The sequence below is a fragment of the Aegilops tauschii genome, chromosome 2, assembly GCF_002575655.3.
Source record: "Aegilops tauschii subsp. strangulata cultivar AL8/78 chromosome 2, Aet v6.0, whole genome shotgun sequence".
NCBI lineage: Eukaryota > Viridiplantae > Streptophyta > Magnoliopsida > Poales > Poaceae > Aegilops > Aegilops tauschii.
Window position 1 is genome coordinate 144683724 of NC_053036.3, and position 23277 is coordinate 144707000.

The window sequence follows — 23277 nt, forward strand, 5'->3', positions numbered from 1 at the left end:
GGTGCCATACCAAGTGACTCAAACATAGGTGGCCTCGGCCACCGCCCTCTCGTATAGAGGTGTGTGATTCTTGTTCTCTTGCTAGTGCTCTTGTTGGTCTTCTTGCCGTTGTTTCCCGTCTTTCGTTTTGCACCATGTGTGTTGAGTCTGGTTTGAGTTGCGCTGGGCGGTACTACCGTTGTGAAGGAGCGGTACTACCGCTGGAGCGGTACTACCGCTCAACAGAGCGGTACTACCGCTTATACGGCTAAGCGGTACTACCGCCCCTCACCACGGTACTACCGCTGAGGGGCGGGGCCAGGGGGTTAAGTCGTGGGCAGGGGTGGTTTCCTCCACCCCATACCCATTTGCTTCGTCCCCTGGTTCCTCTTCCTCTCTCCAGCGCCATCTCGCCGCGGGAAGGCTCCGGCGGCCCTCCGTCTCCGGACCGTTCCTCTCCATTTCCTTCGGTGGAGTCGATCCCCACCTCGTCCTCTTGCCATGGATGCCGGTATTGCCCCCGTTCCTCTTCTCTTATTGTCCAGTTTTCAGATCTCGCGTTTTAGGGGCAATAGTAGTTGCATCTCTAGATTTTTGGCCAAATCTAGGCTTGAGTAGGTTGGAGAAGGCAACTAGACTCTTTGGATTGATGTTTGGTAGGTTTATTTTTGAATTTGGCATCCCCGGTAGTGCCGGGTCTGACCACGGCAGTAGGGATCCGCCGTGCCCCATCTCGGGCGGTACTACTGCCCATATGGCACGGTACTACCGCTGGAGCCGTACTACCGCTCCACGGGGCGGTACTACCGCTTATGTGGTTAAGCGGTACTACCGCTGGGCGGGCACGGTACTACCGCGGGATGCCCAGTTCCATTGTTTCCTACCACATGTTGATCCATCTTTGTTGTGTTTATTTGGTTTTGATCGTTCTTTTTGGTTGTTTCTTGTGTCCGTGTGTTTGGTTCCAGGTGATGAACACCCTGAGCAGCAAGTCCGCCGTGTCAACCCCGGCGTTCAACGTCGAAGCGATACCGCTCATCTGAGACAGCAGGTGGTTCTTCCAGTGCTCCACAGCCGGCAGGGGGTGCTTCCTCAAGTGCTAATCCTCCTCGCAAGAAGAAGATTGCGAGCCGACCGAAGGCAAGTGGCAAGAAAGTGACTGAGATGTCTAGCAAGGAATTCTGGGACAGGCGTCGGCGCAACCCTTATGAGGAAGAACAAGAACCCAATCTTGTCAATCGCCCGTTCTGGAACCGGTTTCAGTATGCCACATACTTTGATGTGATCAAGGCTAAGAAGAATCTCTTTGTCAATGTTCACTCCATCAACACGGATGCAATGGAGAAGGACCTTGAGTACTTTGGTGATGCCCTACAGATGTGCTCTCAGTTGAACATTCTCAGGATCATGCAGTTCAACAAGGACTTTGATGCAGATTTGCTGGCACAGTTCTTTGCCACTGTTCACCTAGGGACTGACGCAGACAGGACTCTGACTTGGATGACAAATGGAAAGGTGCTAGCTGTCAAGTGGCAGGCCTTCATGGGGCTGCTTGAGGTGGAAGATCAAGGGCTCGAGACTCCAGTTGGTTTTCGTCCTCACCAAAATGTCACCTCCACTCACAAGCAAGCCCTCTGGCCCTACTGTACTCGGAAGGTCCACCCTGAGGCCAGGAAGGAAACCTATGAGTTGTCTACCTACCTGGACATCCTTCACCGCATCTTTTGCGAGACTCTCTTCCCTCGTATTGGGAATCTGGACATGGTACACTCTTACCTTGTGGACATGCTTCTCTTCTGCCAGCATGAGAAGGACGCAAACACGGGCGAGTCTCTGGACATCTCTCATGTCATGTGGTCTGAGCTTCTGGCGGCTGTTTCTGAGCGCAAGTGCCCAATTTATGGCCCGTTCATCATGTTGCTTATTGAGAGGGCCTGGAGACAGACCTATCCTAAGGAGCAGCTGGAAACTGGAGAGTTGGTCTCTCATGAGATCAAGCGTCTGAGGAAGAAGGATACTTGGGGTAGATCTGGAGCTCCATCTTCTGCTGCTGCCATGGAGACCGAGGACGAGGCTGATGCCGGGGATGATGATGAGGAGTATGTGCCTCCTGGGACAGAGCCTTCTGCAGCAGAGCCCTCTTGGGCAAAGAAGCTGAAATGCAAGATGAAGAAGCTGTTCTGCATGGAGTCTCATGGTCAGTACATGACACATGTGGCTGAGAAGAAGGCAAGAGGACGACACAAGGAGCTGATGCGTCAGATGGGTGCGACAGTCACCAGCGGCTCAGAGGGTCAGATTACTGAGGAGGAGGAGTGGATCCAGCAGCACTGTCCATGGACCGACTCAGATGCCGAGCAGTTTCCAGGCGAGGACGGCAGTGCAGATGATCACGCAGAGTCCTGATGTTCGAGATCCTCAGCATGCTCTCACCTGGAGCCGTAGGTTAGCTCTTTGCCCCTTTTGGTGTCTCGATGCCAAAGGGGGAGAGAGTTTAGGGATTTGCGTCGTTGTGTTGCGAGTGTGTCTTTGCCTTTGTGCTTTCGTTATGTGCTACTTTGTGCTTTACTTGCAACTTGCGCTTTGCTTGGTTTTGTGTTCAGTAAGACTTTAGTTCGCGTCATATGGTGTGAGACATATGCTACCCTATCATTATCATATCTTTATCTTTGTCTCTAGTCATTTGATATCTCTTGAGTTATATGCTTCATTATGTTATATATCCTGCTATCTTGTTTCTCGCTTAGGTTGTTGGTCTCTAAAATACAGGGGGAGTGTTGATCCTAGTATCTGTGTCGTGCAGCTCAAAGCACCTATCTTGATGGCACACATCTAGGGGGAGCCCGTCTATATTTTAGAGACTTGGGGTTTGCTTATGTCCTTTGTTTTTCCCAGTTGTGCAAATCCCGTATTGTCATCAATCCACCAAAAAGGAGGAGATTGTAAGGGCATATTTATCCCTAAGATGTTTTGGTGATTGATGACAATGCTTTTGCGGACTAATCGTGTGCGTTGAGTGTTTTTCAGAGAATCATTCTTTTGGGCACGAGACGATATCCTCCCCTCGGAGCTTAAAGCGAAGACGGTGTAGTCCTTGCAGATTAGTTTGGTGGACTAGTTTCATAGGGATCACCGTACTATCAAGAGGGGGTCCGTTTTGGAAAGGCTAGGGCGGAATCATCACGTACACTTCCTCCCTCCCTCCGAGCCTTTCCGTTTCGATGATGGGCTTGGTTCTCCTTTCTTTGTGTCCTCTCTGGTCCCAGCGGTAGTACCGCGGGCCAGAGCGGTAGTACCGCTTGGGTGGTACAAGCGGTAGTACCGCCCAGAGCAGTAGTACCGCTAGTAGCCCCGTGTGTGTACTATCTCTGGTCCCAGCGGTAGTACCGCCAGACGGAGCGGTAGTAACGCTTGGGTGCCACAAGCGGTAGTACCGCTCTGGGCGCGGTAGTACCGCTGGTGGCCCCAAGCCGTAGTACCGCGGTGGTCTCGTGCTAGTACCGCCTCGATTCAAGGGCTCCTTTTTCGTGTCGGGTTTTACAGTACTGGCCGCGGCTGTGGGGGGCCGTAGTACCGCTCCTGTGCAGTAGTACCGCCCTCCCTCCGCGGTAGTACCGCTGTGGACCAAGTGGTAGTACCGCGCTTTTGGGCGGTAGTACCGCTTATAGTTACAAGCGGTAGTACCGCTGGCACAGCGGTACTACCGCTCTCTTCGGGGCAGAAGGGGGGTAACGGTTGGTTTGTTCCCCCCACTATATAAAGGGGTCTTCTTCCCCAAAGTTGACCTACCTCTTCCCCCAAAAGCTCCATTGTTGCTCCAAGCTCCATTTTCGCCCGATCTCTCTCCCTAGCCAATTAAACTTGTTGATTTGCTCGGGATTGGTTGAGAAGGCCACGATCTACACTTCCACCAAGAGAAATTTGATTCCCCCCACTTATCCCTAGCGGATCTTGTTACTCTTGGGTGTTTGAGCACCCTAGACGGTTGAGGTCACCGCGGAGCCATAGTCCATTGTGGTGAAGCTTTGTGGTGTCGTTGGGAGCCTCCAATTAAGTTGTGGAGATTGCCCCAACCTTGTTTGTAAAGGTTCGGTCGCCGCCTTCAAGGGCACCAATAGTGGAATCACGGCATCTCGCATTGTGTGAGGGCGTGAGGAGAATACGGTGGCCCTTGTGGCTTCTTGGGGAGCATTGTGCCTCCACACCGCTCCAACGGAGACGTACTTCCCCTCAAAAGGAAGGAACTTCGGTAACACATCCTCGTCTCCACCGGCTCCACTCTTGGTTATCTCGTTCCTTTACTTTCGCTAGTTTACTTGTGTTATATCTCTTACTTGCTTGCGTGCTTGTTGTCGTTGCATCATATAGGTTGCTCACTTAGTTGCATATCTAGACAACCTATTTTGATGCAAAGTTTAATTTGGTAAAGAAAAGCTAAAAATTGTTAGTTGCCTATTCACCCCCCCTCTAGTCAACTATATCGATCCTTTCACTTGGGATCTATGAAATACTGCTGGAGACGGGGAATGATCGGTAAGTACCATACAAATTTCTAGGGACATTTCTTCCCGGCCTTCTTGTATCGAGAAGCATTGCACACTGGACAGCTTGTTTTTTCCGCGTGCTCCTTCTGATAAATTATGCAATCATTGATGCATGCATGGTATCTAACGTGCGGCAGATCAAGAGGGCACACGATCTTCTTGGCCTCATCTGCACTAGTAGAACATAGATTCCCCGTGGGAAGAACATCCTTTATGTACTTGAGATGCTCATCGAGGCTAGTGTCAGTCCATTTTTTTTAGCCTTCGTCTTCAGGAGTTGTAGTGTGAAAATCAAGCGGGTCACCTTAGGATTGCAACCATCATACAATGGAGTGTTCGAGTCTACCACCAGTTGCTGCAGGTTAGCCTCCTCTCTAGAAGCAACTCTCTCAGTACTCGTCTCCTTGCGAAGCAGTGCTTGAACATGAGGGTCCCGCACGATTGAACTTAGTACCGACGAACTCTGCGGCATGGAGTCCACATTCTCTCCGCTGCCATGTCCGGCCCCTTCTCCTCCGCCATGTCCGGCCCCTTCTCCGCCGCCATGTCCAGCCTCTTCCCCGCCGTCATTATCGATCATCTCTTCGTCTTGCCCCGTGTCGTCATTGCCTGCCCCGTCGGCGTCCTCAACATCATCATCCTCATCTTCAATTATCCACCGAGTGTAGCCATCCATGAAACCAGTGATGAGGAGGTCCGTTTCGACACGACCATCGTCATAGGGGTCGAGCCAAACTATTCCTTTGCATCTTCGACACGGACATAAAACCTCTGTCAGGTTATTTTCTTTCATGTCCTGCACCGCCGACCGCAACCACCTGTCCACCATCGTTCCACTGACCATCATGAACGCCTGCACGGTAATAATAAAAAAAATTGATTATAAATGCGTGCATGCATCAAAGTCATAAAAAATTCGGCGTGACCTTTCCTAAAAATAGGACATATAGATCTAGAGTTTGCCCGGAATTTGCCGAAACGGAAATAAATCGGCATTTCGGCAAAACATAGGCAAGTCACAAGCACAATTCGGCGTCAACTCATGCCACACACACAATTACCATCATATCGCCCAATTATTATATCGCACACACATACACATATTTCCATTCTTCAAAAGCATGAATTTTAATCACACCTATCTCGAGATCGAGCACACGGTGGAGATGATGATGTAGTAGGGAGATCAAAAGTGGACAAAGCTCTTCTTGACAAAGCTAGATCTAGTTAGGGGGCACATAGGTCACTTCACTAAATGCTACATCTACCTAGCTAGCTAATTTGGGAGGAGACAACTTCAACTAGTGGAGGGGGAAGGAAAAAGAGAAAGGAGATGCATTAATGGAGGTGGTGTACTTAGCTAGGAGTAATAACGAGAGAGAAAGGTAGGTAGAAGAGGGAGAGTAATGGGGGGAGAAGTATTGAGGAAGAAGCAAAGTGAGGCAGAGAGGAGGTGGGAGGTAGGGGAAAGTGAGGAAGATAGGAGATGGGGGAGGGGAGGGGGAGGGGAGGGAAAAGGTGGTATTATGCTGCGTCTTAGCAGTAGCGTGGGTGGTAAAGCGCGCTACTGCTAAGAACATAGCAGCAGCGTGCTTCCTGCACACGCGCAACTACTAAGCGGGGCCCGCCATGTGGCCAGTTTCAAAATTAGCAGTAGCGACCAGAAAAAAGCGCACTACTACTATTACTTTAGCAGTAGCGCGGGTTGCAGCAGCGCGCTTGTGACGCCCCCGATTTGACCGTACACTAATCATGCACGCAAATGTGTACGATCAAGATCAGGGACTCACGGGAAGATATCACAACACAACTCTAAAGCATAAATAAGTAATACAAGCATCATAATACAAGCCAGGGGCCTCGAGGGCTCGAATACAAGTGCTCGATCACAGACGAGTTAGCGGAAGCAACAATACCTGAGTACAGACATAAGTTAAACAAGGTTGCCTTAAGAAGACTAGCACAAAAGTAGCAACGATCGAAAAGGCAAGGCCTCCTGCCTGGGACCTCCTAACTACTCCTCGAAGCCGAACTCCATGTAGAATCATCCTCGAGATCTCTAGCTCCTGGAACTCCAGCATCTGGTTGCGACAATCAGGTATAGGAAGGGGAAAAGAGGGAGAAAAGCAACCGTGAGTACTCATCCAAAGTACTCGCAAGCAAGGAGCTACACTACATATGCATGGGTATATGTGTAAAGGGCCATATCAGTGGACTGAACTGCAGAATGCCAGAATTAAGGGGGAGATAGCTAATCTTTTCGAAGACTACGCTTCTGGCAGTCTCCATCTTGCAGCATGTAGAAGAGAGTAGATTGAAGTCCTCCAAGTAGCATCGTATAGCATAATCCTACCCGGCGATCCCCTCCTCGTCGCCCTATTAGAGAGCAATCACCGGGTTATATCTGGCACTTGGAAGGGTGTGTTTTATTCAGTATCCGGTTCTAGTTGTCATAAGGTCAAGGTACAACTCCGGGTCGTCCTTTTACCGAGGGACACGGCTATTCGAATAGATAAACTTCCCTGCAGGGGTGCACCACATAACCCAACACGCTCGATCCCATTTGGCCGGACACACTTTTCTGGGTCATGCCCGGCCTCGTAAGATCAACGCGTCGCAGCCCCACCTAAGCACAACAGAGAGGTCAGCACGCCGGTCTAACCCTATGCGCGCAGGGGTTTGGGCCCATCGCCCTATGCACAGTTGCACGTTTCGTACGCGGCCGGAAGCAGACCTAGCCTAGTGGCGTTCCAGTCCAATCCGGCGCGCGCCACTCAGTCGCTGACGTCACGAAGGCTTCGGCTGATACCACGACGCCGGGATACCCATAACTACTCCCGCGTAGATGGTTAGTGCGTATAGACCAAATGGCCAGACTCAGATCAAATACCAAGAACTCGTTAAGCGTGTTATGTATCTGCGAACGCCGACCAGGGCCAGGCCCACCTCTCTCCTAGGTGGTCTCAACCTGCCCTGTCGCTCCGCCACAAAGTAACAGTCGGGGGCCGTCAGGAACCCAGGCCCACCTCTACCGGGGTGGAGCCACCTGTCCTTTCAGCCCCCTCATCAGAATCACTTGCGGGTACTCCTCGAGCCGACCCGACTTTAGTCACCACATGTGTCATGTATATAATGTATATAGTATATACCCGTGATCACCTCCCAAAGTGATCACGGCCCAGTAGTATAGCCTGGCAGACGGACAAGAGTGTAGGGCCACTGATGGAACACTAGCATCCTATACTAAGCATGTAGGATTGCAGGTAAAGGTAACAACAGTAGTAGCAAGGATTGGCTATGCATCAGGATAGGATATCGGAAAGCAGTAACATGCTACACTACTCTAATGCAAGCAGTATAGAGAAGAATAGGCGATATCTGGTGATCAAGGGGGGGCTTGCCTGGTTGCTCAGACAAGAAGGAGGGGTCGTCAACTCCGTAGTCGAACTGGGGGTCGCCGGTAGTCTCGGGGTCTACCGGAAAGAAGTAACGGAGGGGGAACACAATAAATAACAGAGCAACCAAAACAACACAAAGCGTAACATGACAATACGCGGTGCTAGGTGTGCCCTAACGCGGTAGTAGGTGATATCGGCAAAGGGGGGAAACATCCGGGAAAGTTTTCCCGAAGTTTGCATTTTTCGGACAGATGAAAAGGAGGGGGAAGTTGCAAGTTTGCGATGCTAGGGACGTCTGGCGGACGAACGGACTGCGTATTCAAATTCGTCTCGTCGTTCTGAGCAACTTTCATATAGAAAGTATTTTCATCTGAGCTACGGTTTATTTTATATGATTTTCTAAAAGTTTTAAATCATTTTAGAATTTATTTAATTTATTTAATTCAACATTACCCAGAATAGTGCCTGCTGACGTCATCATGACGTCAGCAGTCAACAGGGCGTTGAGTGGGTCAAACTGATGTGCGGGACCCACCTATCATTGACTGATTAATTAATTAACTAATAGTTTAATTAGTTTAGTTATTAGATTAGTTTAATTAATCAAAAATTAATTAGGTTAATTAATTAATTGTTTTTAATATATTATTATTATTATTATTATTATTATTATTATTATTATTATTATTATTTTCTTCTTTTTTTTCTTTTTTTTCGTTCTGGGGGTGGGGTCCCCGTGTCAGTGGCTCAGGGGGTGCAGCGGGCACTGGGCGAATGGGCGCAACGGGTGCCCAGCACCCGTTCGTTCGGGCGCATGCCTCAACCGCCAGAGGGGCAACGGCGACGGCATGGCGCCGGGGCGGCGAGGGGGTGGTCGTGACGGCAGCAGGAGGTGGTGCCGGAGTGGGGCCGCGCGGACGGGCGCCGGGCACGGAGCGCTAGACGCAGCCAGGGGGCGCGGCCACGCGCGGCGCACGGGCGCGGGCATCTCCGGGCGAAGGGTTCGTGCGGCGTGGGGCTCCGGGCGGGCGACGACCGGTCAGGGCAGGGGAAGGGACCGCGCTTGGGCGAGAGGAGCGGGACAGCGCCAGCGCGCACTGGGCGCGGCGTGGACGGCGATTGCGGGGCCGTCGGGCGGGGCCATGGGCGTGGCGACGAGGCGAGCCTACGCGGGCGCGTCGCTGGCAGTAGCAGCACGGCAGGCGCGAGGCGCTGGCAGAGGGAAAGGGGAGGCCGTGGGCCTCACCAGCGATGGAGGGATGCGGGGGCGGCGTGGCTCGAGGAGGCCGGTCGGGGATGAGGTCGAGGTGGACGTCCGGCGGTGCTGGGTGAAGCAGAGGCGGGGAACGGGGCGGTCCTGCGATGGAGAGGCGGGGCGTCGGGGTGGCGCCGGGGACGCGTGCCGGCGTCAGGCATCGGGGAGGCGGGCGCAGTCCGGTGGGGAGGAAGATAGGGATGCGGTGCAGGAGATTGGGAGCCACGAGGAGGAGGCCGGGGTGGCGGTGCTCGGCGCCGGCGGGCGGCGGCCTCAGGGGAGCGGCGGCTCGGGTGCCCGCTCCACCGGGTGTGCGTGCGTGCGTGTGGCGGCGCGGGTGAGGGGACGAGGGGAGCGATGGGGAATAGAGTGAGTGGGTGGATCGGGTTAGGGTTTCGGGAGTGGGAGGGATAAGGAGGCCCGACTAGGCCTGGTGGGCCGGCCGGTGCGGCGGCCAGCTGGGCCGTTCGGTCCAGCTTGGGGGGGGGGGTTGTTTTATTTCTTTTTTTGTTTCTTTTTTGTTTTCTTTTCTTTATCTATTTTCTTTTCTATTTTATTCTTTCAATTTCTGTTTTATAAAATATAAATACAACTCCTAAATTAATGTTATAATTTATTCTACTGCCCCAAAAAGTTTGACACCTAATTAAAATAGTTTGTATTATTATTATTTTTAAAAGGCACTTAATTAATTGTCATAGCTGCTGTTTTAATTACTTTAGAGCCTTTAAACATTTTATAAAAGTGTGGTTTCTCCACAATAATTACCTATGCATTATTTGGCAACACCCCAACATTTTAGTTTTAATATTTGAAAATCTTTACCGTTCGACTTTATTTTAAGTTTGAATCTCGAATCGATTTTGAACTAACACGAGATTAACAACAGTAACCGTGGTGACGTGGCATCATTAACGTGGGATTACTGTAGCCTAATTATCCGGGCGTCACAGCGCTGCTGCTAAACCTAGGTTGGTGGCTACTATCGGTTGATTTTAGTAGCAGCGCGGTTCCACTAGGTCGCGCTACTACTAACTGAGTAGCAGTGGCGCTTGTTTTGAACCCGCGCTACTGAAAATTAGCAGTAGCGCCTCTTTTTGTACCACGCTGTTGCTAAGATTCTGTGTATAAGGTTTTCCCTAGTAGTGATAAAAAAGGCAGAAGCGATACAGAAGACGCTGCAGTCAACGCGGAGTTCACCGGACCTAAATCCGGACACAAAAATAAGCCCTTTAAAGGAAACAAAGATGGACTTAGCCAACTTGACAGGATCCTGGGCAGCTCGTTCCAAACCCACAGCACCCAGGACAAGCCAGCAACCCACACCAACATGAATTGCTGGTTCTTTAAACAAGCTGGCAAGGTCGCGATGGAGGGTCCAGGTAAAACCCAAAATCACGGTGAAGACGAGGATGAACCTCAGCGGCCCAATAATGGAGGCCAAAATAAGTTTCCTGGTGAGGTAACCAAGGTTAACATGATCTATGTTACCCACATCCCTAAAAAGGAGAGGAAGCGAGTACTCCGGGATGTCTACGCATTGGAGCCAATCGCCCCGAAGTTCAACCCCTGGTCGGCTTGCCCGATTAAGTTTGACAAGCATGACCACCCGACCAGCATTATACATGGCGGATCGACGATGCTCGTCCTGGACCCAATTATCGATGGTTTCCATCTGACACACGTCCTCATGGACGGAGGCAGCAACCTCAACCTCATTTACAAGGACACAGTTAGGAAGATGGGCACCGACCTATCCCGGATCAAACCGAGCACCACCACCTTTAAAGGTGTCATCCCATGCGTCGAAGCCTACTGCACCAGGACGGTCACCCTGGAGGTAGTCTTTGGCTTGCCGAAAAACTTTAGAAGCGAAGAGTTAATCTTCGATATCGCCCCCTTCTGAAGCGGATATCATGTGCTCCTAGGGCACACAGCCTTCACACGCTTCAACGCAGTCCCACATTATGCTTATCTCAAGCTTAAAGTGCCAGGACCCAATGGATAAACATCTCAGGCAATTCATAAAAGCATGATATGATGTTGCCCTGGGCGTCGGGGAAGTCTTCATGGTCATCTTCAATCTTCAGTTGAAGTGTTGTCGTGACGGCCAATATTTCATTGTCGTGGCAGCTGTTTCGAAAACGCTATCATGGTTGTAATTTCAGAAAACATTTTCATGGCGACTATTTTAGAAAATGTTGTTGTGGCACCAAATTCAAAAATTCCGCCGTGGCATGAAATTATAACTCCTCGTCTCGCGCCTAGTACACCTTTCTCCACGCCAGGTCTTCCGTATACACATGCCACCATCACTTGTAACTTGTAGGCTATCTCTACGAATTTTACATTAATGTCGCAATCTCGTGGCTTCAACCATCATGCCGTCTGATACGTCTCCAACGTATCTATAATTTTTTATTGTTCCATGCTATTATATTATCTGTTTTGGATGTTTTATATGCGTTACTATGCTATTTTATATTATTTTTTGGACTAACCTATTAACCTAGAACGCAGTGCCAGTTTCTATTTTTTCTTTGTTTTAGAGTTTCGCAGAAAAGGAATACCAAACGGAGTCCAAACGGAATGAAACTTTCACGATGATTTTTCTTGGACCAGAAGAAATACAGAGGACTTGGAGTACAAGTCAGAGAAGCCACGAGGCGGCCACAAGGATGGAGGGCGCGCCCCCACGCTTGTGAGCCCCTCGTGACTCCACCGACCTATTTCTTCTGCCTGTATATTCTCATATATTCCATAACCAATAGAGAGAGCCGCGAAAACACTTTTCCACCGCCGCAACCTTCTGTACCCGTGAGATCCCATCTAGGGACGTTTTCCGGTTCGATCACGGAGGGCTTCTACATCAACACCATTGCCCGTCCAATGAAGCGTGAGTATTTTACCACAGACCTACGGGTCCATAGCTAGTAGCTAGATGGCTTCATCTCTCTCTTTGATTCTCAATACCATGTTCTCCTTGATGTTCTTGGAGATCTATTCGACGTAATACTTTTTTGCGGTGTGTTTGCCGAGATCTGATGAATTGTGGATTTATGATCAGCTTGTCTATGAATATTATTTGAATAGCCTTTCAATTCTTATATGCATGATTTGATATCTTTTCAAGTCTCTTCAAACTATCGATTTGGTTTGGCCAACTAGATTGGTTTTTCTTGCAATGGGAGAAGTGCTTAGCTTTGGGTTCAATCTTGCGGTGTCCTTTCCCAGTGATAGTAGGGCAGCAAGGCACGTATTGTATTATTTCCATCGAGGATTAAAAGATGGGGTTTACATCATATTGCTTGAGTCTATTCCTCTACATCATGTCATCTTACTTAATGCGTTACTCAGTTCTTCATGAACTTAATACTCTAGATGCAGGCAGGAGTCAGTCGATGTGTGGAGTAATAGTAGTAGATGCAGGCAGGATTCGGTCTACTTGACACGGATGTGATGCCTATATTCATGACCATTGCCTTAGATATCGTCATAACTTTGCGCTTTTCAATCAATTGCTCAGCAGTAATTTGTTCACCCATCGTAATTTTTTCTATCTTGAGAGGAGCCTCTAGTGAAACCTATGGCCCCCGTGTCTATTTTCCATCATATAAGTTTCCGAACTACAATCTTAGTTTCCTATTTACTTCTTTTGCAATCTTTTACTTTCCAATCTATAAACCAAAAATACCAAAAATATTTACTTTACCGTTTATCTATCTCTATCAGATCTCACTTTGCAATTAACCTTGAAGGGATTGACAACCCTTTATCGCATTGGGTGCAAGTTGGTGTTTGTTTGTGCAGGTATTCGGTGACTTGTGTGTTGTCTCCTACTGTATTGATACCTTGGTTCTAAAAACTGAGGGAAATACTTACTCTACTTTGCTGCATCACCCTTTCCTCTTCAAGGGAAAAACCAACGCAAGCTCAAGAAGTAGCAGGAAGAACTTCTGGCGCTGTCGCCGGGGAGATTGTTGGGGAACGTAGCATGCAATTTCAAAAAAAATCCTACGATCACGCAAGATCTATCTAGGAGATGCATAACAACAAGAGGGGGAGAGTGTGTCCATGTACCCTCGTAGACCGAAAGCGGAAGCGTTTACTTAACGCGGTTGATGTAGTCGAACGTCTTCTCGATCCAACTGATCAAGTACCGAACGTACGACACCTCCGAGTTCTGCACACGTTCTGCTCGATGACGTCCCTCAAACTCTTAGTCTAGCAAAGTGTCGAGGGAGAGTTCCGTCAGCACGACGGCGTGGTGATTGTGATGGTGAAGTGATCTACGCAGAGCTTCGCCTAAGCACTACGTGAATATGACCGGAGGAGTAAACTGTGGAGGGGGCGCCGCACACGGCTTGGAACAATTGATGTGTGTTAGAGGCGCCCCCACCCCCGTATATAAAGGAGGGAGAGGGGAGGAGGCCGGCCCTAGGCGCGCCCCAAGTAGGAGGAGTCCTACTTGGGCTCCTAGTTGGATTCGGTTCCCCCCTTCCTTTTACCGGAGGGGGAAAGGGGGAAGGAGAGAGAGAGGAAGAAGGAAAGGGGGGCGCCGCCCCCTTCCCTACTCCAATTCGGACTCCTCTCTTGTGGGGGGCACGCCACCCCTATGTGGGCTGGTGTGCCTCCCTCCTATGGCCCATATGGCCCATATCTTCCCCCGGGGGTTTCCGGTAACCCCCCCTGATACTCCGATATGTACCCGATACAATCTGAAACACTTCCGGTGTCCGAATACTACCATCCAATATATAAATCTTTGCCTCTCGACCATTTCAAGACTCCTCGTCCTGTCCGTGATCTCATCGGGACTCCGAACAACATTCGGTCACCAAATCACATAACTCATATAATACAAATCGTCATCGAACGTTAAGCGTGCGGACCCTACGGGTTCGAGAACTATGTAGACATGACCGAGACACCAATAGCGGAACCAATATGTAGACATCAACAACCAATAGTGGAACCTGGATGCTCATATTGGTTCTTACATATTCTACGAAGATCTTTATCGGTCAAACCGTAATGACAACATATGTCATTCCCTTTATCATTGGTATGTTACTTGCCCGAGATTCGATCGTCAGTATCTTCATACCTAGTTCAATCTCGTTACCGGCAAGTCTTTTTACTCGTTCCGTCATGCATCATCCCGCAACTAACTCATTAATCACATTGCTTGCAATGATTTATCATGATGTGCATTACCGAGAGGGCCCAGAGATACCTCTTCGATACTCGGAGTGACAAATACTAATCTCGATCTATGCCAACCAAACAAACACCTTCAGAGATACCTGTAGAGCATCTTTATAATCACCCAGTTACGTTGTGACGTTTGATAGCTCACAAGGTATTCCTCCGGTATCTGGGAGTTGCATAATCTCATAGTCAAAGCAATATGTACAAGTCATGAAGAAAGCAATAGCAATAAAACTTAACGATCATTATGCTAAGCTAACAGATGGGTCTTGTCCATCACATCATTCTCCTAATGATGTGATCCTGTTCATCAAATGACCACACATGTCTATGGTTAGGAAACTTAACCATCTTTGATTAACGAGCTAGTCTAGTAGAGGCTTACTAGGGACACTGTGTTTTGTCTATGTATCCACACATGTATCAAGTTTCCGGTTAATACAATTCTAGCATGAATAATAAACATTTATCATGATATAAGGAAATATAAATAACAACTTTATTATTGCCTCTAGGGCATATTTCCTTCAGAGATCTATGCCAAGTAAAGATATACCAAGTACCCATCATAAACTCTCATCTCTTGCATTATATTATTCGCCATTCGCCTCTCATTTTCCTCTCCCCCACTTCTAAAACGATTTTCAAAAAGATTTGCCCTTTTTCTACGCCCTTCTCCCGTTCGTCTTTTCATTTGCCCTTATGTCTTACTTGGTTTGTTTGCTCGTTTGCTTGGTATAATTGTGTGTTTATTGAAAATCAGAAGCAAAGAGTTTATGGATCCTCATCCACTTGCTAATCTTTTTAACAGATCCAATTATGATGAACCAATTGCTAGTGAGTTGAGTGCACTAGATTATCTTTATGAGGTTTTGCTTGAAATTCGTGAATCTGAAAATTGTGATGATGTGCTTTATGAAGTGATTCATGATAGATCTTTGAATAAAAAGCATGATCGCAATGATGTTATTATAAATTCTATTAATGTCAATTGTGCTAATAATATGCAAAATCGTAAGCTTGGGGATGCTAGTTTTGCTATGTCTACTACTTATTGCAATGATCAAGATTGGGGTGATTCTTCTTATGATCTTGAAAATTTATTTAAGCCCCATGATGAATATGAGATCGATAATAATGTTTGCAATAATATTGGAAGTGAGTTTGGAAGATCAACTTTAGATCCCACATATTTGGATAATGTTCAATCTTATGAAATTTTTGATAAAAGTGGGTTTGGAGAGGTCATGACTTTAGTTAATGTTAATCCCACTATTTTGGAAGAGTGTAAACTTCGCATGCATGTGGATCGTGTTGAGAATATGTTATGTGATAGCTATATTGTTGAATTTGAGTATGATCCCATGTGTAATTATTATGAGAGAGGAAAATATGGTTGTAGAAATTTTCATGTTACTAAATTACCTCTCGTTATGTTGAGATTGCTATTGTTTCTTCCTTCTTCCTTGCATATGCTAGTTTTTGCTTGCCTCGATAATTTGTTTGCTTATAAAATGCCTATGCATAGGAAGTATGTTAGACTTAGATGTGTTTGTAACGTGTTTTATGATGCTCTCTTTGTGTTTCAATTATTATCTTTCATGTGAGCATCATTGAAATCTCAATGCCTAGCTAAAAAGGCTTTAAAGAAAAGCGCTTGTTGGGAGCAACCCAATTTTATTTCTGTGCTTTTTTTGTTTTGCTACTGTTCTTGAATAAATTACACATTATTACCTCTATAGTAATTGTGTTTTTGTGTTTTAATTATTGTTTGTGCCAAGTAAGACCTTTGGGATAGCTTACGGTGATAGTTGATTTGATCTTGCTGAAAAACAAAAAAACTTTTGTGCTCACTCCCAGAATTTTTTAAAATCACAAAAGCGTGATAAAATACTGATTCTTTTTGCAGAAGATTAATAAACAAATTTCTGAGGTTCAATTTTTCAGAATTTTTGGAATTACAGAAGTATTCTAAATATCCAGATTGCTACATGCTGTTCTGTTTTCGACGGATTCTGTTTTCTATGTGTTATTTGCTTATTTTGATGAATCTATGGCTAGTATCAGGGGTGGGGGGTTATAAACCATGGAAAAGTTGGAATATAGTAGATATTACACCAATATAAATAAAGAATGAGTTCACAACAGTACCAAAAGTGGTGATTTATTTTCTTATACTAAGGGAGCTTATGAGATTTTCTGTTGAGTTTTGTGTTGTGAAGTTTTCAAGTTTTGGGTAAAGATTTGATGGACTATGGAATAAGGAGTGGCAAGAGCCTAATCTTGGGGATGCCCAAGGCACCCCAAGGTAATATTCAAGGACAATTCCTCAAATAAAAATATTCAAGGACAACCAAAAGCCTAAGCTTGGGGATGCCCCGGAAGGAATCCCCTCTTTCGTCTTCATCTATCGGTAACTTTACTTGAGGCTATATTTTTATTCACCACACGATATGTGTTTTGCTTCGAGTGTCTTGTATGATTTGAGTCTTTGCTTTTTAGTTTGCCACAATCATCCTTGTTGTACACACCTTTTGAGAGAGACACGCATGAATCACGATTTATTAGAATACTCTATGTGCTTCACTTATATCTTTTGAGCTAGGCAATTTTGCTCTAGTGCTTCACTTATATCTTTTTAGAGCGCGGCGGTGGCTTTATTTTATAGAAATTGATGAAATCTCATGCTTGCCTTATATTATTTTGAGAGTCTTTAAAACAGCATGGTAATTTGCTTTGGTTATAAATTTAGTCCTAATACGATAGGCATCCAAGAGGATATATAATAATAACTTTCATATAAAGTGCATTGAATACTATGAGAAGTTTGATTCCTTATGATTGTTTTGAGATATGAAGATGGTGATATTAGAATCATGCTAGTGAGTAGTTGTGAATATGAGAAATACTTGTGTTAAGGTTTGTGAGTCTCGTAGCATTCACGTATGGTGAACCGTTATGTAATGAAGTTGGAGCATGAGATATTTTTTGATTGTCTTCCTTATGAGTGGCGACCGGAGATGAGCGATGGTATTTTCCTACCAATCTACCCCCTAGGAGCATGCACGTAGTACTTTGTTTCGATGACTAATAGATTTTTGCAATAAGTATGTGAGTTCTTTATGACTAATGTTGAGTCCATGGATTATACACACTCTCACTCTTCCACCATTGCTAGCTTCTCTAGTACCGTGCAAATTTCGCCGGTACCATAAACCCACCATATACCTTCCTCAAAACAGCCACCATACCCACCTATTATGGCATTTCCATAGCCATTCCGAGATATATTTCCATGCAACTTTCCACCATTCCGTTTATTATGACACACATCATCATTGTCATATTGCTTTGCATGATCATGTAGCTGACATCGTATTTGTGGCAAAGCCACCGTTCATCATTTTTTATACATGTCACTCTTGATTCATTGCACATCACGGCACACCGCCGGAGGCATTCATATAGAATCATATTTTGTTCTAAGTATTGAGTTGTAATTTTTAAGTTGTAAGTAAATAGAAGTATGATGATCTTCGTTATTAGAGCATTGTCCCATGTGAGGAAATAAAAGAAAGAAAAGAAAGAAGAGAGAGAAAGGAACAAAAGAAAAAAAAAAGGAAAAATGAAAAAAATGAAATGAGAGAAAAAGAGAGAAGGGGCATTGTTACTATCCCTTTTCCATACTTGTGCTTCAAGGTAGCACCATGATTTGCATGATAGAGAGTCTCCTTTGTTGTCACTTTGATATACTAGTGGGAATTTTCATTATAGAAATTGGCTTGTATATTCCAACTATGGGCTTCCTCAAATTTCCCTAGGTCTTCATGAGCAAGCAAGTTGATGCACATCCACTTCGTTTTCTTTTTGAGCTTTCATAAACTTATAGCTCTAGTGCATCCGTTGCATGGCAATTCCTACTCACTCACATTGATATCTATTGATGGGCATCTCCATAGCCCGTTAATACACCTAGTTGATGTGAGACTATCTCCCTCTTTTTGTCTTCTCCACAACCACCTTCTATTCCACCTATAGTGCTATGTCCATGGCTCACGCTCATGTATTGCGTGGAAGTTGAAAAAGTTTGAGAACGTCAAAAGTATGAAACAATTGTTTGGCTTGTCATCGGGGTTGTGCATGATTTGAATATTTTGTGTGATGAAGATGGAGCATAGCCAGACTATATGATTTTGTAGGGATAAGCTTTCTTTGGCATGTTATTTTGAGAAGACATAATTATCTTGTTAGTATGCTTGAAGTATTATTGTTTTTATGTCAATATTAAACTTTTGTTTTGAATCATACGGATCTGAACATTCATGTCACAATAAAGAAATTACATTGTTAAATATGTTAGGTAGCATTCCACATAAAAAATTCTGTTTTTATCATTTACCTACTCGAGGATGAGCAGGAATTAAGCTTGGGGATGCTTGATACGTCTCCAACGTATCTATAATTTTTGATTGTTCCATGCTATTATATTATTTGTTTTGGATGTTTTATATGCATCATTATGCTATTTTATATTATTTTTGGGACTAACCTATTAACCTAGAGCCCATTGCCAGTTTCCGTTTTTTCCTTATTTAGAGTTTTGCAGAAAAGTAATACCAAACGGAGTCCAAGCGGAATGAAACTTTTGCGATGATTTTTCTTGGACCAGAAGACATCAACAGGACTTGGAGTACAAGTCAGAGAAGTCACGAGGTGGCCACATGGATGGAGGGCGTGCCCAGGGGGTAGGGCGCCCCCACCCTTGTGGGCCCCTTGTGACTCCACCGACCTATTTCTTCCGCCTATATATTCTCATATATTCCATAACCAACAGAGAGAGCCACGAAAACACTTTTCCACCGCCGCAACCTTTTGTACCCGTGAGATCCCATCCAGGGGCCTTTTCCGGCGTCCTACCGGAGGGGTATTCGATCACGAAGGGCTTCTACATCAACACCATGGCCCTTCGGATGAAACGTGAGTAGTTTACCGTAGACCTACGGGTCCATAGCTAGTAGCTAAATGGCTTCTTCTCTCTCTTTGATTATCAATACCATGTTCTCCTGGATGTTCTTGGAGTTCTATTCGATGTAATACTCTTTTGCGGTGTGTTTGTCGAGATCCGATGAATTGTGGATTTATGATCACTTATCTATGAATATTATTTGAATCTCCTCTGAATTCTTATATGCATGATTTGATATCTTTGCAAGTATCTTCGAACTATCGATTAGGTTTGGCCAACTAGATTGGTTTTTCTTGCAATGGGAGAAATGCTTAGCTTTGGGTTCAATCTTGCGGTGTCCTTTCCCAGTGATAGTAGGGGCAGCAAGGCACATATTGTGTTGTTGCCATCGAGGATAAAAAGATGGGGTTTACATCATATTGCTTGAGTTTATTCCTCTACATCATGTCATCTTACTTAATGCGTTACTCTGTTCTTCATGAACTTAATACTCTAGATGCAGGCAGGAGTCGGTCGATGTGTGGAGTATTAGTAGTAGATGTAGGCAGGAGTCGGTCTACTTGACACAGACGTGATGCCTATATTCATGATCATTGCCTTAGATATCGTCATAATTTTGCGCTTTTCTATCAATTGCTCAGCGGTAATTTGTTCACCCACCATAAGATTTTCTATCTTGAGAGAAGCCTCTAGTGAAACCTATGGCCCCTGGGTCTATTTTCCATCATATAAGTTTCCGATCTACAATCTTAGTTTCCTATTTACTCCTTTTGCAATCTTTTACTTTCCAATCTATAAACCAAAAATACCAAAAATATTTACTTACCATTTATATATCTCTATCAGATCCCACTTTGCAAATAACCGTGAAGAGATTGAGAACCCCTTTATCGCGTTGGGTGCAAGTTGGTGTTTGTTTGTGCAGGTATTCGGTGACTTGTGTGTTGTCTCCTATTGGATTGATACCTTGGTTCTCAAAACTGAGGGAAATACTTACTCTGCTTTGTTGCATCACCCTTTCCTCTTCAAGGGGAAAACCAACGCAAGCTCAAGAAGTAGCACCGTCATGCGCAGGCCACTTAACATTACAACATATAACCATCTCATACATAAACTCATTATCATGACGAAGGCTATGCCACATCATATGCAAACCTGCAAACCAAGATAGACGTCCTCTAATCGGTTTGGCAAATTTTTATTATGTGGCTTCTAGGGTTTCCAGATAACACAAGCTACCTACTACACACAATCAAGGCAATAATTCTTGTTGCTAGATTAACTTTCAGGGCATGTAAAAGAACAGACTTAATTAAATATCTCTGCCCCCACACTAAACTTCGTCAAATATGCGTGCCCCCCTAGAAGACCGTTCATCTTCATTGTCCTCTTGTGCACGCGATGGTTCACTGTTCTTGACTATGATGAAGCCCAAAGAACTATTAGCAGATCTTCGACAGCTAGAGCCCATCGACTGTGAGAACTTTGAACAAAGCTATATCATGCCGCGAACCGAACCGGAGCAATACTAGAGGGAGGCATAGCAAGAACATCAAACCCTCACATGGACATGTGATCTAGATGGAAAATGCATCTACTCATAGAACCGCTCATGATGCCACTTGTGGGAAATGTATTAGAAAAAAATCGCCCTACGAACACCCAGGAACATTATGAAGATGCATATAGAGTTTGTATCAACGGTCATTACCGACTCCAAAGTGGAGTGGAAGTAGACGAGTCGGTATAGATCATACTTGGAGTCCCTCGAACCATTGATGGCGATCCCGTGAACCGCCCTCAAACGATCCCTTGAAGGAAATAGGAAAGAACGGCCTCTCTACTTGGTTGCAAGTGTACGGTCTTCACGATCCGGCAGTGCTTCATTGTCCAGAGCTAATCATCATCGGGGAATTGGAGGGGGAGATTAGAACCATACTGGGCTTCTAATTATGAGGATTAGAAGAACTAGACCAAGCTCTAATTAGGACCAACTAGAACTAGGGTAGATGAACTAGAAGAGGCTCCAATACTTGTGTATCCAAAGGGCCAAAGTCCTCAAGTATATATAGGTTGGAGGGAGGAGGAGAGACGGGGTGCCACAAGGGAGGAAAACCACTTCCTTTGGCCGGCCAAGGATGGGGAATTCCTCTCCAATTTGGCCTCCCCTTCCTTCTACAAGGAGGAAGGGGGCACCTCCCCTATTTGGGCCCAAGTGGCCCAAGTAGCTCTCCACCTCTTGGCCTTTTAAGGCCTGTCGATATTAAGTTAAATATAAAAGCCTCCTAACTGTTATTAGAGTCTTTTATTATTAATTTAACATCTCCAGAAACATTTTCCACCTCTATATTATTTATCGGGAATACCCGGTGTTGTCCGATAAACCCCGAAACCCTTCCGTTGACCCCAAAACGCTTCCGGTTCCTCTTGGAACTACTTCAAATATTAAGGAAACAATTCCACAAATAAATCCTTGATACTCTCGTACTACTAACACTCATCAGATCGTGATTACCTTAAGCTTTTGACCACGTGATACGTCTCCAACGCATCTACATTTCCTAACGCTTTTCCTCTTGTTTTGGAATCTAATTTGCATGATTTGAATGAAACTAACCCACACTGATGCTGTTTTCTACAGAACTACCATGGTGTTGTTTTTTGTGCAGAAATAAAAGTTCTCGGAATGGAACAAAACTTTGCGATGATTTTTATACAATAAAAGAGAATTTATGTAGCCAAGAACCACCGGAGGGGGGCACCTGGGTGGGCACAACCCACTAGGGCGCCCCCCTCCAGGTGCGCCCAGGTGGGTTGTCCCCATCGACGCTACAAAATCACATATTTCCAGAAAAATCGGGGAGAAAGAATTATCGCGTTCGACGAGACGGAGCCGCCGTCACGTCCTGTTCTTCATCAGGAGTCCAGATCTAGAGTCCGTTTGGAGCTCTGGAGAGGGGATCTTCGATCTTCGTCATCACCAACCCTTCTACATCGCCAATTCCATGATGCTCCCTACTGGGAGTGAGTAATTCCTTTGTAGGCTCGCTGGTCGGTGAGGAGTTGGATAAGATTCATCATGTAATCTAGTTAGTTTTGGTAGGGCTTGATCCCTAGTATCCACTATGTTCTAAGATTGATGTTGCTATGTTCTGAGATTCATCATGTAATCTAGCCATGCTTAATGCTTGTCACTTTGGGCCCGGGTGCCATGATTTCAGATCTGAACCGTTTATGTTATCATCATTATATCCATGTTCTAGATCTGATCTTGCAAGTTATAGTCACCTACTATGTGTTATGATCCGGCAACCCTGGAGTGACAATAGTCGGGACCACTCCCGGTGATGACTGTAGTTTGAGGAGTTCGTGTACTCACCGTGTGTTAATGCTTTGTTCCGGTTCTCTATTAAAAGGAGGCCTTAATATCCCTTAGTTTCCAATAGGACCCCGCTGCCACGGGAGGGTAGGATAAAAGATGTCATGCAAGTTCTTTCCATAAGCATGTATGACTATTTACGGTATACATGCCTACATTATATTTATGAACTTGAGCTAGTGTCGTATTGCCCTAGGTTATAAGTGTCACATGATGAATATCATCCAAGAAGTCACCGATCCGGTGCCTACGAATTTATCTTATATTGTTCTTGTTAAGTTACTACTGCTATCGTTACTGTTACACTTGTTACCGTTACTATTGTTGTTGCTACTACTATCAAAACTATCATACTACTTTGCTACTGATCACTTTGCTGCTGATAATTAATCTCCAAGTGTGGTTGAATTGACAACTCAGCTGCTAATACTTACAAATATTCTTTGGCTCCCCTTGTGTCGAATCTATAAATTTGGGTTGAATACTCTACCCTCAAAAACTGTTGCGATCCCCTATACTTGTGGGTTATGAAGACCTTTTTATGG